The sequence below is a fragment of the Hyperoodon ampullatus genome (assembly GCF_949752795.1).
Source record: "Hyperoodon ampullatus genome assembly, chromosome: 15".
NCBI classification, from domain to species: domain Eukaryota; kingdom Metazoa; phylum Chordata; class Mammalia; order Artiodactyla; family Ziphiidae; genus Hyperoodon; species Hyperoodon ampullatus.
In genome coordinates this window covers 71,366,171-71,378,510 of record NC_136928.1, presented here as the reverse complement: position 1 = coordinate 71,378,510, position 12,340 = coordinate 71,366,171, and the positions used below count along the sequence as shown (strand labels likewise).

The 12,340-nt window shown below is 42.3% G+C and overlaps 1 pseudogene across 1 annotated transcript; it reads right to left on the bottom strand.

Moving 5' to 3' along the window:
- Nucleotides 1-7,256: 7,256 nt before the first annotated feature.
- On the bottom strand, nucleotides 7,257-12,088 carry LOC307064252 (5'-nucleotidase domain-containing protein 3-like; annotated as a pseudogene). The gene is made up of 2 exons: nucleotides 11,971-12,088; nucleotides 7,257-8,846 (listed from the first exon to the last, which is right to left on the bottom strand). The product of its transcript is annotated as a 5'-nucleotidase domain-containing protein 3-like (transcript).
- Nucleotides 12,089-12,340: the final 252 nt, after the last annotated feature.

The window sequence follows — 12,340 nt, the reverse complement described above, 5'->3', positions numbered from 1 at the left end:
CCTCAGATCTACTCCACTGAGTAGAGGGTTTAGGTAACAGGGTGAACTGACCCTTGGAAGGGGGAGGGCCCCTCCTCCCATCTAGAGCCTTTATCTCCTCAGGGAGCTCCTCCACGTTCCAGGCTGAGTTTCCTGCAGGGGCACCAATGAGAGCAACAAAGTAGAGGAGGGGGCCTCATCCATCTCTGCTTCCTCTGTTTTAGATTTGGCGTGTCCTGGGGATAACTATGAAAAGCTGAAAGTCTTCTAATTTTTTGCACTGAGTTTTCATTACACTTTAAACATTACCATGGATGGAATTAATGAGCAGAAACCTACTGAATATTCAGCCAGAATTCTCAGAACGCCAACAGTCTTGACTCTCAGAGCTCAGGACAACTTGGCACTTAAATGATTCCTAATTTTGTTTCTGATTAGTACCAAGGAGTGCCTCAGTCGCCCTGGGGACTCTTTCACCTTCTACTCAGCCAGGAGCATGTTTGACCCACTCTGTTCTTTGTCTCACGGACATGGTTCAGGGCCAGAGGGTCCCTCAGAGGTGGGGATTTATGATTCCCAAGGACACGAGCAGCTGAGAAGATCACCCTTTTTACAGGACTATCTTCACACAGAGAAAAGCTGGCACTCTCTGCACGGATAACCAGAAACATCCTTTGGCCCCTGAAACTTTCCTCCTGTGTTCTCAGTGCCTAGAATTATATTGCCGGAACTTGACTCCCTTAGGATTATAAGACATTTTGGTCTTTTAAAGTCCTTTATTAAAATGCAAAGACATCTAGGAAGCATGAAAACTTATAATATCAACAAGAATTTGAAGTCATTGAAGGCAGAAAAGATGCCTTAACTGACTTTTTTTATATATTAGATTCTTAGCCACCCAGGACTCTCAGAAGGTTAAGTCATTCCATATAATCAAGGTGTTTATTGAAGAGTTACCTCTTATAAGTCTAATTTAAGTAATATGAAGTATCTTAGAGATCTGGTCTAAAATGTTCCATGCTACCGTACCTTCTTAAATGCAGCCTACCAAATGCAACGAAACATTTTGTTGATAATTCAAGGTCATCATTACGAACTCCCTCTACTGTCCTCTGCATGGATTCTCTACAGAGGGCTGGGTTGTTTGTACCTGCATGGCAGTTCTTGCATTTGCTTTTAAGCTTTCATCTTTTCTCTCTCATATAAGCCACTTTCACTGCTTGCTCATGCCGAAGTGTTTGCCTTAGGCATTCTTTCTCTTTCTAACCTATCCTTTTAATCACCTGTGGGTGGGAAATAAGGTACTCAAGCTTTTGGAGGTCTGTGAGTAAAAGAAGAGAAGACAGGCTTTGAATAAGAATGTTTCCCATAGACAAAGGCAAGAATTTTATTATAGAACACACTAATTCTCACTACACAGATACTTTTGCTTTTTCTGTGATTGTCAGCTATTATTTGGATAAGTGAGGAAACCAGATATCCTGGTGCACTTCAGGGGACGTGACTTTCTTTAGAAAGTAAGATAAAGAGATGCCTGACCTATAGTGTAATGGAAGGGGCAGGAGTTGGTGATCTCACTGCCCGAACTTCACTCAGTCTCATCAGCAATCCCTGCCCAGTCTGTAACACATTTCCTCAAAGTACATTATTTTCCAAAGTGGACACTTTTGAGAATGAAAGGATGCAAAATTAATAATTACTTCAAGACAACAGGCATAGACCAGGACTGTCCTGGGCAAATCAAGACCTAGGGTCTCCCTATTTCTAGGAAACACTGCAGCAACATCAGCTGGTACAGAGAACTAAAAATGCCCTGGACTACTGCAAAGTTGGATGTGCATCACGGAAGCAAGCATAGACTCTTGTTGGGCAACTTCTCCATTTGGATTTAAGTTTACAGGTCATGGACTGTGACCAATGGCTAAGACTGACATCTTAGCAAGGCTAAAACCAAGATTTTATTATCCCTCTCATATTTTATATGCTTACCCTTCTACTTCCAAATACCACTAAGTTTCTTGGGTTAGCAAATAAAATGTGTTTCTGGATTATATTCCTTAAAGTATCTCTTCTAATGACTATATGGACTTCTGCTGGGGCTGAAATGTTACAATCATTGAATCACATAATGTATCTGAAGTGCTTAGTCTAACATCTGGAATATAGTAAGTGCTCAGTTAATATTAGCTAAAGCAAATGCAGGTGCATTTGTGAGTGCATACACACACATACACTCACACGCATATAACTCTGCTTTTAAACTAAAGCACAATCTGGCAATGTGTGTCAATATTTAAAATATCCTTTCACCTAGATATCCAACTTCTAAGAACTTGTCCTAAGGAGAAGCGTGTTTATCACAATGTTGTTTATAATATTGGAAACTTAGAATAACCCAAATCCATCAATAGGACATTAGCTAAAAGAATAAAAGGGCATCTATGCAATAGAATATGATACACAGCTCTTAAATTAATAAAGTAGAATATTATTTATGATATGAAAAAGTCAATGATATATTATCAAATGAATATGCAACTTACAAAGCAGTATTTATGTGTGATTTTTTTGGACAAAACAATGAAAGAAAAGACATCAAAAATACCTTGAAGAGGTATACCAAAATTATATATTTAAAAAAAAATTTAGTTTCTCTGAATTATGAGATAACTATTAATCTTTATTTTCTTTTTTGAATGTTCTGAATTTTGTTTCATACAAATATATTTCATAATTATATATAAATAATATAGATCCCATATATACATAATATAGATCCCAGGCCCTATTGAGAGGTGTGCCTTGGCTCCCTGGTCAGTATTCAAAGATGCTGCTCCTGTGTGCTCTCATAATTTCCAGTGCCTATAAATTTTTTTTGCATTTATCCCTCTGCATTATAGTTTTCCTAATATATATCAGTCTTATCAACAAAACCATGTACATTTGAGGGCAAGCCCTTGACCTGATTCAACTTTGATTTTCCCTTGTATGCCACCTGGCTTATAGTTTATGCTCAGTCAATGTTTGCTGAATGAATAGATGCATAAATGAGTAGGTCTCATGGCTTCTAGAACTAAACCAGTCTTCAGAGTCTAGTTAGAAAGCCATCAGACAAGTGATAACTAACTTGCCCTTCATAATCCGGCTGTATCACACAAGACCCACAGTCTAGGATTCCCTGGAGGAGTTCCCTCAGGTACACACCAAGTGCTCAATACTCATTTGTTGAAAGAAAGAATAAAGAATTGAAAATGGATGACAATGAAGAGAAGAGATTATAACAGCACCAGCTCCATCCAAAGCAGAGGATGTAGTGAGGGCTGGCACCAAGATCTGAACATCACTCTGAAATTAAAAGTCACAGAAGTGAAGTAATCTTAGAGATCAAATAATCCATCTTTCTCATTTCACAGGTAAAGAGACAATGGCCCAAAGAGGAGAGATGATTTCCTAGAGACACAGGACAGTTTAGCAGCAGAATCTAGGCTGGAACCGGAATTCTCACCACTCCCTGCAAAGCTGCCTCTTTACTCAACCAGCGCCTGAGGTTTCTGTATATTTCAGCATGCTCTAGTTTTCTAGCTGGACAAATAGAAGGCGAAATCAGGATGTTCCCTATTCATCTGTTTGTCTCTTTTCCCTTCTTCCATCCACTTTATATGCTGTCTGAACCGAACCCCTTCCCAGAGCAACTGCCCCTCTGAAGGCAACCTGCAAGCATCCAGAGACCCAGCTGCCCCAGGTGGTGAATCTCACCTACCAGGGTTTTGTTCTGTTGAAGAAAAGCAAATCCTGCATCAGGCAACAAATACTTTCTGATTCTTGAATAATTGAAAGGCTGGGCCCCAAGCCGCAGCAGGCGAAGAACTGATTAGAAATGGAGAAGGGGCGGGGGAGGGCGGACCAGCAGCCAGCATCCCGCCCTGGAGTTCGGGCACTCCACAGGGAAACCGCCTCCCTCAGGACCTGCTGCCAGGGCCCAGGCCTGTTTGTGGGACAGCGGGAAGAACTGTGCAACCACTCGCATCTTCATAATTCCATAGCAAGCCTCTGTTTCTGCTACCAAATTAATCTCTATGTGAAAGCAAGAAAACAGAGATCACTTAATGTACCGCATCACTAAGTCTGTGAAAACTGATCAAAGGAATTGAAAGTATGACTCAAACAAATGTCTTCATATTATCTTCAGATGGACTATCAGTGAGAATAAGCCCATTTCTCAGCTCACACATGAGTACTGAGACAATACAGACCTTCTCCTCATTTTCATGCTCTCCTTGCCCAGGTCAGATGAAAAAGATAAACCACACCTCACATTAACAGCATTTTTCAGCCTTATAACCACAGCACCTCTTATATCCACTCAATGAGGCAGACAGAACAGAGATTTCTTTTATCCAGGGGAGATCGAAGAACACAATAGGAATTGGACCCAGGACCTGCAGCTCATGCTTGTGTTACCCTCTGGGACCAGCTCTCTCCAGTCTTATATGCGTCCTGCCCATGCTCTATATGGAACTACAGCCATTTCTACAAACTTCAGGTTCAACCAGATCATTCTTCTGTTACATCTATATTTTGTCAATAATTTCCCATCGCCCTCAAGATAGAGACCCAAGTGCTGAAGAGGGTTCAGGGCCTCCTCATTCCAGTCCGCCTTCAGGTTCTCAGCATATGCACGATGCCCCCCGCAGTGGGCATGACCCCAACCACAGCGACTTCGGCCCTCCTGGCCTCGGAAGTGCCAGAATCATGGCTCAGGTCCTTCACGTGTGTGTCCGCCAGGCCTGGAACATCCTCCCCTAGTAAGCTGTTCCTCACCCCTCAAGGCTTTGATCCCTAAGGCTCTCTAATCCCTAGGGAGGGGAAGCCCCTTGTCGTACATCCCTATAGCACCCTCTCCTCCCGGTTCGTCTCCCTCGTGATTCTGGCTCCAGGGCCCTCTTCTCCATCAGACTGTGAGCCCCATGATGCTACAGGATCACAACTGTCTGGGTCATGTCTATGAACCAGCACCTATTACAATGCCTGGCTCAGAGCAGGGCTTAGTAAATATTTGCTGAATGAACAAACTTTTTTAAATGGCTAAATAAAAAGCAAAAAGTGAAACAGAATCAAAATCAGGCTACTAAAAAGTCCTTACTGAGTATATTTGCATTCAGTTTTTATAATTGTTTAATGAATATTTATTTAGTGTCTGCTATGTGCCAGGAACTGCTCTAGGCACAGAGAAAACAACAGTGAAGAAAAAAGGCAAAAATCCTTGCACTCAAGGGGTGGCTTTTGTTAAAGGAGACAAAAAATGAAGAAAATAAATGAAAGGTATAGTTTGTTAAATGGTGCTTAGAACAACTGGAGGGGTGATAGAGGAGGAAACGGGATGTGTAAACATAGGTGCTGAGCACAGGTAGCTAAAGCTAATTCTCATGCTACCTAAGAAGTCCCCGAAGTCTGTATTCCACTAAATTTCTTTTCTTTTTTATACAATTCCCCTAATGGTGTACATTTAATTAGCTTTCTATTTTAATGCTATTTTAGCTCATTCTGGGTTGATATATGGGTCAGGCATCATTTTTTCTCCCATCAAATTATTTCCTTTGGATAAATTCCTAAACGGAGAATTATTTAATCAAATGTACATTTTTCAGACCTCGCAAGGCACTGTACTTCCATTTTGCTATCACAAATAATTTTAGAAACTTATAAGGCCACAAGCAAAAACCACTTTCATCATAGCATCAGCAGGGATGAGAACTATTGCTGCTTGTTTGTTTACAGTTGTTATTTTAGTAGATGTGAAAATAGTATTTCAAGGTTCCTTTCATTTGTTCCTCTTTGATTCTCCCATTTTTATTTTTACAGTCTGATTGCCCGAGTACAAAGTAGTGTTTCTCTACCTCGTGGACAAGCATGACTGTGTTTCCTAAACTCGAGATCTTTGCATTTTCACAAGAGAGCAAAGGCTGCGTGAAAGGCCAAGACAGGAAAAGAGATTCCGCAGAATGACCAGGCTTTTCCATTAAGACAACTAGATCATGAAAGCTACTAGAGATGAAGTATGAAAAAGGGTGATAGGGTTCTGACCATGTTGGCAACATGTCAAATACTTAAATATCAAATACTTAAGGCAAATAAGCAATAATCACATACAATAGTAAGAACTAAAGTTGTGATGGTTCTCAAGCACTTATAGAACATCTATTCCTTTTGACCAGTTGAAGAAGACCTCAAAGGTAATGTTTTTTGCTCTTTATTTGCCTTTTTTTTTTCTTTTTCTTTCTGGTAATACACATTTTAATAAGATTGTAACACACCTGGTATGGGTCACGGCGTGGCACTTTATCACAAGGACATTTTTTTGGTTTCATTTTCCATCCTCCAATGATCACCTTCAAGCAATACACGGGTAACAGTTTCAGGTAAAATAAAGTCCTGGGAGACGCACAACAAATGCACCGGCGTTTGTCTTCTAACCTGTTCGTTTCTCGCAGCCTCATTCTACAAAGTCTGTTCTGCTGGCTGGAATTTAACCAGAAGCTCTTCTCTCTTTGCCCTCCTTTTCTGGGGAAAAGAGTGAACCTGCCCATCACTTGGGGCACAATGGTCCTTCCCCTGCAGGGGGCAGGACACAGAAAACGGATACTGAGGACAATCAAGGCCAAGGACTTGCAACTTCTCTTGTTCTTTCTCACGAAAGACTTCCAGAGAGGCTGAATCTGCTTTCAAGTGAGGCACCAGAGTGCCAAAGCCCTAGTACCAGAAGATATCTGGGAACTGGCTGTCATCTAGGGGACCGTCTCTGCCGCTGACATCGTGGTATGCTATCGGAGCGCTCGCTCAAGCATCAGCTTTCTGTGAGCAGTTCACAGGTGCACATCACTGGGCCCCTGCACTGCCTGTGAATGTTCAGTTTTTCCATGCATTTTCCATGGAGGAGTCAAGAAGAGTTTCAAAACGTCACCTGCTGGAATCCAGAGATGGTATCAAGAAGCCTCCCCATCCCAGAAAATCTGACGCCAGTTACGGTACCTTAGTAAACAAGAAGGCTGATCACAGGGTGTTGACAGGAAGCCAGCCGCTGTCCCCACATGTACAGGAAGGCAGTCCCCGTGGGCTGCTAGCTCCTGTCTTCATGAGCTGGGGGGTATCCTCCATAATGTACAAAAGAGACATCACAAGGCATGTCTGTAAGCAACAGTCACATCCACACAAAGTCTGCCCAGTGCGGGGCCGCCGCTGGTCCTGGCTTTTCGCGCCCAGCGTGGCTGGGCCACTGGCTACTTGGCCTGGGCCTCCTGCAGGAGTGGCAGCCTGGTGGCCAGGGGCCTGTCGGACCAGGCAGCAAGTTCGTGCTGCAGTGGGATCCTCCAGGGGTAGAACATGTAGCTGATGTCATAGCTCAGGCGGCAGCTCAGGGATGCCACATAGATGGCGGCAAATCGCGACAGGCGCCGCAGGAAGTGCGTGGGGTTCTGGTCTATGCGGAACAAGCTTCCAAACTGGGTGCTGAAGGAACCTTTGGTCATTTCTCTCAACTCCTTCCTCTCCTTTTTCCACTCCTGCCAAACCAGCTGTGACTCTGCATCTCTGTGAACCTACATCTGCTCCAATAACCCAGTCAAGGTCTGTAGCCAGGTAATTGTTTGAATGTACTGTTCCATGTTCATGATTCTGAGCTCAGATCTCAATTCCAGGATAATTGCACGCGTTCATCAGCCATGCCGGTGTCAAGTCCACCAGGTCACTGTATATATGGTCACCAAAATACAACACTTTGGATCCCCTCCATCCAGTAAGCTTCAAAAATTCATATAAATTGCCCTGCTTATAAATCTGGCCTTTCTGCAATGTGTAGATTTTATCCTAGAGTAAGACACCTTTCACATTCACCTTTCGGAAGGGACTCCACTTATCACTAAAGAAGTTTGGCTTCTCCGCCTGAACAATGACCACATCAAACAGGTCCCTCCAGTCTTGTCCAACAGTATACCTCATCCCTTCATCCACAAACCTCCTGGGGCTATTGGTGATGAGAAACATCTTCTTGCCATGATCAGCCAGTTTGGCCAACACTGCACGGGTCCGCTCAGGGTAGCAGATGTACTTTTCAATATCTGCTTCAACTGCTCTGTCCATGATTCCTTTGGTGTGCACCTCCCGAATTGAATCCTTGACGTCTCTGTACAGGTGCACAGGCTCATAGTCGATGTTGTTCTTCAGAAAGTACTCGTTCACACAGGACAGCAGGGTCATCTCGGGCAGGGAGAAGATGTCCATGAACATGGACATGATGTCATGGTGTTTCCGTGGGAACTCTCATAAAAGTTGCTCATCTATTCCAAAGGCCCGTGGGAGCCCTGGTACATTTCAGTGACTTCCTCATCAGGGACCAGGCTGAGGCCTCTGTAGACAGTTCCCAGCTGGATGTAATGAAAAGCACTGATCTTCATCAAGACCGACTGCTGCACGTCATAATGCAGTCCACGGATTGCAAAGTTTGGGTCATACTCATACTTCCTGATTTCCATGGGATACCTGTGTTCGTTGATGAGAAGGTCCGAGCGGCATTAAATATCAGTGTGTGGAGGTGCTTGGAATAAAACACCAAGGTGTAATCATAATCAAAGCCGTAGATTTCAAGCCGTAGATTTCAATGTCTGACAGGCTCATCTCATTGTTTGAGAAGATGGCATCTGGATTCAACAGTTGTTCATAACTGAAGTAACCAATTCTTCCGTGCTCCTCTTCGCCTCCCGGTAGCGCTCCCAAAGGTAGCGCTTCATGTCTGGGGCGGTCCCAGTTGCCGAGCGGGCCCGCGTGCGACCGCCCCCGAGCCGCAGTCCGGCAGCCGCCCCCCCGCCCTTGCACTGGCCCCACGAGTCACTGCAGCCGCCTGCCGCCGCCCCGCCGCAAGTGGCGCCTCAGGCTATTTGCCTTTGTTGAGTAAAGATTTTCCAGTTTATATCCTGGAGGCTTGATTATTCAGATTATTTCTGTATAGCTGAATAAATTAGTAAGTAAAGGCCTTTTTGGTTAATTATTTCATTTAGAAAATTATATTAAATAGCTATTTAGATCACTCATCGCTCTATTTCATTCTTATGTTATCGTTAATATGTAGTTTTCAAAGCTGTACATGGACTCTAACCAATCAGATGTTAGATTCATTTTCACTTTCAAAGATAGTAATTGGACATTTCAACTGCTAATTTAAGTTTACTGTCAAATAGGAGACACTTTGGACAATTTATGTTTTTTATTGTCTGGCATATTTGTTCTTTTGACATCAACTAGTTATCATGTCTTTTTTTTTTTTTTTTTTTTTTTTTTTTTTTTTTGTGGTATGCGGGCCTCTCACTGTTGTGGCCTCTCCCGTTGCGGAGCACAGGCTCCGGATGCGCAGGCTCAGCAGCCATGGCTCACGGGCCCAGCCGCTCCGCGGCATATGGGATCCTCCCAGACCGGGGCACGAACCCGTATCCCCTGCATCGGCAGGCGGACTCTCAACCACTGCGCCACCAGGGAGGCCCAGTTATCATGTCTTTTGATTTCAACTAGATTTTATGTCTTTGTATTCCTTTTTAAATGTAGCATAATTTACGTATGATATTGACCATTTCGATGTGCAATTCTATGAGTTTAACACATCAGGTTACAAATAATGTAACAGCTACCAGGGTCAAGATTTAGAACCGTCCCATCTCCTTCAAAAAATGTCCTTATGCCCCTTGGCAATCAAGCTCTCCCTCTATTTTCAGCCCCTGGCAACTACTGATCCGTTTTTGCCTTTTCCAGATTATCATGTAAATAGAATCATAAAGTATGCAACCTTTTGAGTCTGGCTTCTTTCGTTTGGCAGAATGCATTCAAGATTCATCCAGGGTGTTACACGCTTCAGTACTTTTCGCTGCAGAATAGTGTTCCTTTACATGGATGTGCCACAGTTTGTTTATCCACTTATTAAAGTGCATTTTGAGTTGTTTTCGGTTTAGAGAAATGGTGAACCAAGCTGCTATAGACATCCAGTCACAGGCCTTTCTGTGATCATGTTTTCATTTCTCTTGGGTAAATATCTAGGAGTGGCATTTCTGGGTTGTTCAGTGACTTATAAAAAATTGCTAAATGGTTGTACATTTTGCATTCCCACCAGCAAGATATGAGAATTCCAGTCACTTAACATGCTTATCATCTCTTGATATTGTCTGATATTTTTATTTTAGCCTTTGTATTAGGTGTGTAGCAGTGTCTCATTGTGATTTTAATTTGCATTTTTCTGATGACTAATGAAGATGAACAACTTCTCCTGGGCTTATTTGTCATCCCTGTGTTTTGGTGAAGTGTCTTCAAATATTCTTCCATGTTTAATTGGTTGGATGTTTTCCTATTATTGAATTTCCAGAGCAATTTATATATTTTGGATACAAGTCCTTTCTGTTTCGCCAATATCTCCTCTTAGCCCATGGCTTGTCTTTTCATTTTCGTAACAGTATCGTTTGCAAAACAGAAGTTTTTCATTGTGAAGAATTCCAATTTATATTCCTTTTAAACAGTGTGTGTGGTTTTTTCCTATCTCTTTTTGCTCCTTGCACCACCATCAGTGATCATTGCACAACAGATTTGTTTTGGTCTATTTCACAAAGCACACCACACGCAGTTGCCGCTTCATCTGCTTAACATCAAGGGAACAAGTATGAGGACATGGGATGAGCATTGAACTGAGAGTCAGGATGTCTAGATTCCTATTTTGTCAGTGGTTTGCTATCAACTGTGAGCTAATTATTTAAATTCTTTAGGCCTCCATTTCTTCATCTCACATTAGAAATAAAACCCAACTTACCCATTTCAGGAATGGTGAGGATATAGTGAGATAAAAGATGCAAAAGTACTTTCAAACTGCTGGAAGGATGCTACATGCATTGTATTTTCCTCTTCCAAGAGCCTTGTGTCAACTTTGACAGTCACACTGGACCCACATTACAAAGGTACCTCTATAACTACAAATATAAGGCTCTAATATACTTTGTGAACCCAGTACTTCCCTCTTTCACTCTAGAATACCCTTTGGTAACTTCAAATTTCTTTTCACACTCTTATATCCATCTTTAAAATTCTATATATTTAATACTGGATAATCTTCAGATTTCATTTCAGAAACTTGTAATTTTTATTTTTTTCAAAAAGAAACGCTCTAACCAGCAATAGAATTGAGTAAGATTCCTTCCCTTGGACATTTGGCAGAAACATCTTCTTTCATGAAATAGTGGTGTTATCCAACAATGGAGCATGATTTTTTTTCTTCTCTCTCTCAAGGGAGGAAACTGAAGTATAGCACAAGATTAAATATTCTCTAGGATATGTACAGTCCCTTTTCCAGTAAAAATAGGTAAAGAAAAGGATATTTCTGTGCACAGGAATATTTGTGTTTAGGAATTTTAGCTGTAAGCTTCTAAAAATTCAAACTGTCTAGGAAAGGAATAAATTTTTTTAAAGGTTTAGTCTATATAACCATAGGGAGTTGATAATTTGTTACTTTCATGAAGTATTTAAAATCTTTATTTAACATTTTGAATTTAAAAAATTAAAAAGGCTTCTTTATCAGTTATGTAGCTAATTTTGGTAAAATTGCTGTTAGTCTATTTTGGGAAATAGGTAAATCTTACAGTGAATTCGTAATAACCAAATAAGTCAAGTCCAGAATAATTGCTTTTTTTTTTTTTTTTTTTTTTTTTTTGCGGTACGCGGGCCTCTCACTATTGTGGCCTCTCCCGTTGCGGAGCACAGGCTCCAGACGCGCAGGCCCAGCGGCCATGGCTCACGGGCCGAGCTGCTCCGCGGCATGTGGGATCTTCCCGGACCGGGGCACAAACCCGTGTCCCCTGCATCGACAGGCGGACTCTCAACCACTGCGCCACCAGGGAAGCCCCAGAATAATTGCTTTAAAATGAAGGTCAAATTATGTCACCACTCTGGTCAATGGCTTTGCCATCTTACTCAGAGTGACAGCCAATTCCAAGGGTCCACTCTCCCCCACCTCCCTGATGTCAGCTCCTGTCACTCTCCCCTCTTGCCTTCCCCACTCCAGTTTACTGGCCTTCTGTTCCTTGTTCATTTCAGCTCTTGTGTTCTCACTGGTGCCCTCTGCCTGGAGTGCCCTTCTCCCAACTATCGCATGGCTCATTCCTGGTCCAGGACCAGCTACATAATTTGTTTGGCCCAGTATAAAATGAAAAAAAAATTGTTAAAAAATTATTAAGAATCTTAAGATGGCAACAGCAGAGTATTAAATCAAGTGTGGCTACATAGGTAAGTACACCCACAAAGCCTGCCCTGCCTGGCTCCTTGATTCCTTCATATCTCTGTT